Source organism: Mus musculus, chromosome 6 (genome assembly GCF_000001635.26).
Source record: "Mus musculus strain C57BL/6J chromosome 6, GRCm38.p6 C57BL/6J".
In the NCBI taxonomy this organism is placed as follows: domain Eukaryota; kingdom Metazoa; phylum Chordata; class Mammalia; order Rodentia; family Muridae; genus Mus; species Mus musculus.
Genome location: NC_000072.6, coordinates 76,115,690 through 76,123,478, shown reverse-complemented (window position 1 = coordinate 76,123,478; position 7,789 = coordinate 76,115,690). Strand labels below are relative to the sequence as shown.

Sequence of the window (7,789 nt, the reverse complement as noted above, 5' to 3'; positions counted from 1 at the left end):
AGTTTATTTTTTTTAAATTGTGTGTGTTTGTTGGGGGAATGTAATAGTATTTGAGAGCAGGTGCATAAGGAAGCTATGGAATCAGATCCCCTTGTTTAAGGGTTATTTATTGTGAGACAGTCTACAAAGATGCTGGGAACCAAACTCAGGTTGTCTGCAAGAGAGCCACACTGGTTCTTCATAGTGGTTCATACAGCAGACACATTGCTCCAGTTCCATAGTTACATATTTACCGAACAATGACTACACAGAGCACGAGAATAAATTTAATCGTGTCATGCCAACTTTACTAACTATAAAGATTCCCTCCCCGGCAAGTAGAGTATCCATATACAGTGGAAGGTGGCCCTGAACTTAAGAGATCCTGCTGCCTCAGCCTGTGGAGTGCTAAGGTTCCTTATGTAGAGCTAAAAATTATTAATAATATGCATTGACAATGTGCCAACTCATTAACATTGAGGACTATTGGTTCATTGGTAAACTGAATTTTTTTCTGTTATGTGAAATCATTTTGCCTGATTTTTTTCTTTAAATCCAAACAAGGAATATGTAACTTTTCTCCTAAAAATTAAATTGTTTTTTTACAAATTGCATTCTCTGATTTTTTTATCAGCCTGCTATAAGGATATCCATGTGTTCAATATAAGCATATAAGCTCGAAGTTTGGCCCACACCAAATAATTGTTTAACCCAAATATCTGAGCAGCGAACTGAAATGATTCTTCTGGAGAAAGTATAGTTGAACAGCCGAGACCACTGGTCAATTGAAGAGATGACCACGCATCCTGAGCACCCAAGTCTGGTGTGATTGGGGGACAGCCGATAACCGGATATGCAGTATTACCAGACATTACTGGGCCTAGACCATTGCTTCTGCCCCCCACTGACACAAATACAATAGCTATGTTATGTCCTTCATATTCTGCTTTAACCCTCAAAGTTTCATCTGGTCCTTTATGCATGGATGTTACTCTAAGTTCAAACGGAATTCCAAAATTTATACAAGCCTTCTTAGTTTTTCGCAGTGACCAAGGTCAGAGGTTGAGCCCATCAGCACTACCACCCTGCACTGACTGTCTGACTTGAGAAGCAACTCCACTCAGTTTTCAACCCACTCAGAGTTTTTCTTCACCATCTGGAGTCTTTCCGGAATTACTTCTTTGAGATCATGGTCAGACTGTTTGTCTTTCTGCTGGCTCCGATCTCCCGATGGCCTTAGTCTCCAGGAATCATTATCAATGACATCAGCAAGAACAATCTCTTTGGTTGTTACATCAACGCCAAGTTCAATCTTCGCATAAACCAGCGTACAGTTCTGCGGCAGCCAGGATTTCTCCAGATTTTCAAAATAACTTGTGTGGTGTGACTCATGATGTCCACTTCAGTCTGCCCTATAACAAGGCCAGCAAAATGCAATTTTGCAGCGATGAGTTGCTCCTCAGACCACTGTGGATCATTTCTGGCATCATCCTCTAAGAACGTCTCCAGTTTGGGTAGATAAAACTTATACCTCCTTTACACCAGGGTTCCTTTTGAGAAAAGATCCAGTTGCTAGTCTTCCACATACCCATTCAATTGGAATCATTTCACATAGGGGTGCAATGCAAGCAGTCTCCCAAATTTCTTGGTGAAAGCAGTTTTTATACCAGCTTCCTGTAACAACTGAAATATGCAGCTTGGAGATCTTGTTGGAGATTGCAGCTTTGCCCTCCAGGTGCATTTCTTGCTGTAATCTGGTCCTTGCACTGCAGGAGGACTCTTTCAGGATTATTTAACAATTTATAGACTTCTTTTGTTTTGTTTTATCCTCATAGAATTTCTTCCCGATGTTCAATACTTCGGCTGTTGCCATTATCCTAGGTGAACTAGAGCGCTAAGTACTGGGCTGGCTGTTAATTCTGGTTTTCTTAGAATAGGGGATATGTGGTCTCATAGATTGCTTTATAATAAGGATACATCAAAACATGTAAAAGACAAAAGTGCCAAAATATAGTAAGGGATCAATAAGTGGTAATAGAGAGTAAAGTAAAGGTACTTTGGGATACAAATTCAGGTCACACTTGGCTTCAATAATGCCCAACAAGACTAGTTATTGATGGCATAAACTTTTATTTTATGGTCAAATAGCAACATATACATATTTTCAGCCTTACGTAACAAATAATCTCTTTTGACTAATTTTTTAATCAAAATTTTATGGGTTTATGTATTTATTTACTTGTTTATTTTTGTTGAGTCAGGTCTTGTTCTAAATTTTTATGACTGTCTCAAATTTCCAAGCTGCTCAAATTGGTACTTGAGTTTGTGCCTACATTCTCTTTATTCTAATTAAAAATAGTATTTTTAAATTAAATTGGGATATGCATAGTAAAGCAATTTTATAGACAAATTTTATAAACAAAGTTGTAGGGCAAGTGCTTGGTATCCTCTGAAGCTTTCATAAGCTAAGTGTTTAGGTTCAAACACTGTAAACTTGGCCTCTTTCTTGGCTCTTAGTGCTTCATATAAACACTTCAAGTTTCATTTCTACTTTTTAAAAAAGATTTTACTCCAAAGAGTACACATGGAGCAACTCATGGTTCCAGCTGCATATGTAGCAGAAGAAGGCCTTGTGGAACATCAATGGGAGGAGATGCCATTGGTCTTATGAAGGCTCCATGCCCCAGTGTAGGGGAATACCAGGGTGAGGAGGCAAGAATGGGTGGGAGGATTGAGGAGCAGCCTGATAGAAACAGGGGGATGGGGATGGGATAGGGGGTCTCCTGAGGGGAAACCAGGAAAGGGGCTAACATTTGACATGTAAATAAATAAAAATATCCAATTTTTAAAACGATGTTAAAAAAGATTTAAATATTTTATGTATATGCTTGTGTGAGTAGAAGAGTGTGTGTGCTTGTGTGTGTGTGTGTGTGTGTGTGTGTATGACATATAAAGCTACTTGTGTAAGCCAGAAGAGGGTTTTGAACACCCTGGAGCTGGAGTGACCCAATGGATATAGATTGTTGGGAAGTGAACTCCAGTCTCCTGCCATTACAGTAAATGTTCTTAACTACTGAGCCTTCTCTCTGGTCCTTTAAGTCTTACTGATGAGGTTTTCTCTACAAATAAAGACTCTCCATGATGGACACTGACACCAAGAACAGAAACAGAGAGGAGATGGACATCAGACGAGCTACTTTATGTGGTTAACTCTTAGAATTGCATTTAGTTGTATTTTATTTTCACTGGCATAGAAATGTAAAACATATGCTGTGTATGTAAATGTGTTGCTGTGTCAATGTCATTAATTCCACCTTTCTTTGCAAAGTAGAAAGAGATATCTAAGAGTAGAAGGCATCTTTGCTTGCAAGGTGATTTCCCCAGAAGTTAGAACAAAGGATCTAAGGATAACTTTTTTTAATTTGATGTTTTATTCATTGAGCGATCTATAGATGTTTATACTTTAGTACTTTACAATTTTCACCAATGTTCACACCTAGAGACAAAAATAAAAAAAATATACTCGATGACCTTATACACCAATAATTATTATTTATGATTCATAGTCACATCGTAAGATAGGGGTTAAAGATGAATAACTGACTCATTGGGTAGTGCATTGGCTTTGAAAGCTTGAGGACCTGAGTTCAATCACAACAGAATTAAAAAAAAGAAAAGCAATTGCTTTTCATCCTAGTACTGTGGAAATGAAATTAGGAAGATTCTAAAGCTATAGCAGAGCCTACCTATTCTATTTGACTAGATTAGTCTCAGGCCAGTGATATCATCTTCAAATGTAATTAATACAGCATTTGAGAATAGTACCTGGGGCTGGTATCAGGCATTCATACTCCTTCATACACACACACACACACACACACACACACACACACATCAAATAAATGAGTACCTATACATTAGTACATCAAATTTCAGGCCATGTTTAGTGGATGGCCCCCACATCCATGTGCATGCAGGCAGTAACATTTGGACTCAATGAGTTAAAAAAAAATCAATTGATTAGTTACCAAAGAAAAGGAGGAGAAGATAGAGATGGATGAGTCTGTGAGGAGTTTGGGTGGGGAGGTTCAGATGGATATGATAAAAAAAATCATCATGTACTATATGAAACTACAGAATAAAATGATCTTTAAATAGATACAAGGCATTCAGAATTTCTAATATGATATGGTAAGCCAGAATTTAATCAATACACTATCACTGTTTCATGACAATAGTTCTCATATAAGGTGATGTATGTTAAAAGTTAGTATAGTTAAGTTCATAGGAACCTGTGAGCCATCTGCTTTTAGATAGCTTCTGTAGCTTCTTCATAGATATTTACCCTCCCAGGGCAGAGAACTGTAGGAGTGTTGACTCTGCAGTTAGTTTCTTTTCTCAGGCAATAGAATATTATTATTAGCCTTAGTGTATTTAGATGGCCATATGGGAGCCAGATTTTTACTTTATTCCCCAAGATGTACCCCACATCCACTTTTCTTAGACTTAAGAAGAGATAATTTATTTATTTATTCATTCATTCATTTATTTTTATCACACACACGCACGTATATGTGTGTGTGTGTGTGTGTGTGTGTGTGTGTGTGTGTGTGTGTGTGTGTGCAATGCTATGACTGTAGGTCTTTATGGGAGCAAGAAAGTGCTGGATTCCTTAGAATGGGGGCTTCAGGCAATTGTGAGACATCAGACATTAAAGCTGAGAACTAAACTGAGGTCCTCTGAAAAAGCAACAATTTTTATAACATCGGAGTCATCTCCTCAGTCTCTCTTTGTAGATTTTTAGAAAAAGAATAATGTAACATTGTACCTGTAACTTCAGAATATATGGATCTTGTCCAGATCTACTGGCGAAACACTGTTGCATGCATCTAAAGTTCCACAATTTTATCTTTACTTAATAAATGAAAGTGAGGGGCTGGAGAGATGGCTCCACCATTAAGAGCACCAACTGCTCTTTTGAAGGTCCTAAGATCAAATCCCAGCAACCTCATGGTGTCTCACAACCATCTGTAACAAGATCTGATGTCCCCTCCTGGAGTGTCTGAGGACAGCTACAGTGTACTTACACATAATAAATAAATCTTTTTAAAAAATAAATTAAAGCAAATATTTTCATTTTAACAATCAAGAAAGAAAATGAAATATGTTAATATTCATAAGGCCTCTGATAGGATGGTAACCATGAAAATTCTTGAAAATAATTGTATACTTTTCAGGTTCTTTTCATAGGAGATCTACTGTTGGCTTGAATGGTCATAAAGAAAAGAGCTTAAAAGCTGAAACAACTCTTTGCATGTTTCATAATTTTGTCATGATTTAAGGTAGGCTAAGCATAAAGTGGAGAGGTTGTCCCAGGTGTATATTCAAGGTCTTCTACAGTCCTTTTAATTAAATATCAAACCCATTTTACTAAATTAGTTTGCCCTTTATTTGAGGAGCTAGAGAAATTTTCTTTAAAATGTACAAACATACACACAGATGCACAATCGTGTTACTTGATTCTGTGTCCTTTTCCTGTTTCTAAAAAGATGTTTCCGTTCAGGGCTGGATGGTTTTGCTTTTGCCTTGGAACTTTCAGTTTTCCATTTGTTTTCAAGACACCTAAGCTCAAAAGCATTTTCTACAATTTATGAGATTGGAATAATACCCCAGCAGGGGTAAACACTGTAGGCTCAAGTTGCTTAAACTCTGCACATTCCTAAGAAAAGCCAACTTTTAGAGCAAGCCCTTATACAGCTCCTGAAAACCAAGGCTCTGGAACTCTCCACTTCACAAGGATGGGTTTTTGTATGCCTGAGGCCTTCAGCACACCTCATCAATATTTTTGTGGTAGATTAATCTAGCCATCAATAATTGATACTCAACTGCTCTTTCCTGGGCTTGTGGTCTGTGGGTTACTGAAGTCATATGCAGGTATTTTATGCCTTCATGTCATTGCACAATTAAAACTGTTAGTAGTAGGCCAGGGAGAGAGGCATTTCCCATGAGATATCACATGTCAATTTTGAGAGATTAGCTGCATTCTGTGCTATTGGAAGCACATTTGGAAGCTTGTAATGAGTTTCTTGTTGAATTTGCTCCATTCATTTCCCCTCTTATGGAATTTTGATATAATTATTTGCTTGTGTCTAATGCCAAACTGCACTCACTAAAAGGGGAATATGATCATTTATTCTGAGCCAAATAAGATTGGCCATGTTCTGAAAACACTGATTAGGGGTGTTTTGGATAACATTTTTCCAATGTAGAAGCAATTATATAAACTTTTTATAGACACAGAGTAAAAGGACATGATGAAGAAGGCATTTCCCAAATACATTGTTGCGGACATCAGCAGATGTATTTTAACCAAGTTATAAATCTCTGCTCTTCGTCTCTGATGTTAAATGATGATATCCATAGATTTGGGGGAGGGGAAGTTGATAGAAGACAATAGTCTGCAGAGAATATATTGCAAAGCTTTTGATAGATGGCCAAAAGAGTGCTAGGTCAGTCACTCTAGAGGGAAACAAATACTTACTAAAAGGATAAAGGCAGCATAATATGATTTTGCCTCTGGTTTTGAAACATCCCACCTCTGAGCTGTTCCAAATATCCAATCAACCATGTAGAAATGTTGACATAGGTGTGGACATACAGTTTCCTAGGAACTTCATTCAACTCATGTTTCCCAAAGTTAGCCAAGCATCATATTTTGTCCATAGCAAGTCTAAGTTTGTTACGTGACTTATGGTACTAAGAAGACTCATTATTTGGAGCCTCATTATATTGAGGCTGAGTAGTCAAGAAAACAATATTTATAAGGGGAAAATAATTATTAAATTATGAAAAAGAAATGTGCATGTTAAGTTATGATATGTGTAGCATATCAATGTTTTAGCCATCATAATCAAGGTCTGAATTTTTCATTTCTCATGAGCATGTTAAGCTAAAATATGTGCATCATATCAATATGTTAGTCGTGATAACCAAGGTCTGAATTTTCCATTTTTATACATTGTGAATGTGACACATAAATGGGTATATTAAATCTAACATTAAAATATCTTTTCTTTTTTATTAAATTATTTTACTTATTTAAATTCCAAATGTTGCCCCCATTCCCAGTCCCTGTCCCAGATTTCTTAAAAATATACTATGTCTAAAAGTCTGTAACAGACAAAGGAAACAGGTACTTTTAGAAACCAAAAAGTACTCTGTATTTATCATCATATTCTTTATGTAAACTTAGTTTTCCTCTTTCTCTGCAATCATTTAGATGGCATGAAATAACTTATTTGATGTTTAGAATACTTGAAATAATTTATTTTTATTTTACTTTACTGTTACCTTATAGTTAGTATCATTTTATAGCCACAGCATTATTTGAAGTAACCAGTTACAATTTCAGCAAAACTTAGTCTTTAGTACCTGTCAGTGATCTATTCTTATGCAGAGACACAAGGGCACAGAAACTTGTAAAGAAAACATTTTAATGGGGTTTCTTAGAATTGTAGATGTCTGTTTCATTATCCTCACAGCAGGGCAAATAGGCAAAGGGGAAGCTGAGTGGTCTGCATCTAAATACACAGGTAGCAGGATAAGAGAGCCACTGGGACTGCTTTGGACTTTAAAAACCTCAAGGTCCATTCTCTCTGACACACTTTCTCCAACAAGACCACACCTCCTAATCCTTTTAGGTAGTATCACTACCTGATGACTAAGCATTCAAACATATGAGTCTCTGAGGGCTATTCTTATTCAAACCTCTATAATACCCAAGTTATTTAACTGTTCTTCATGGCTAATA

At 36.8% G+C, this 7,789-nt stretch overlaps 1 pseudogene; it reads right to left on the bottom strand.

Annotated features, from left to right (window-relative positions):
• On the bottom strand, positions 395 to 1,871 carry Gm5995 (predicted gene 5995; annotated as a pseudogene).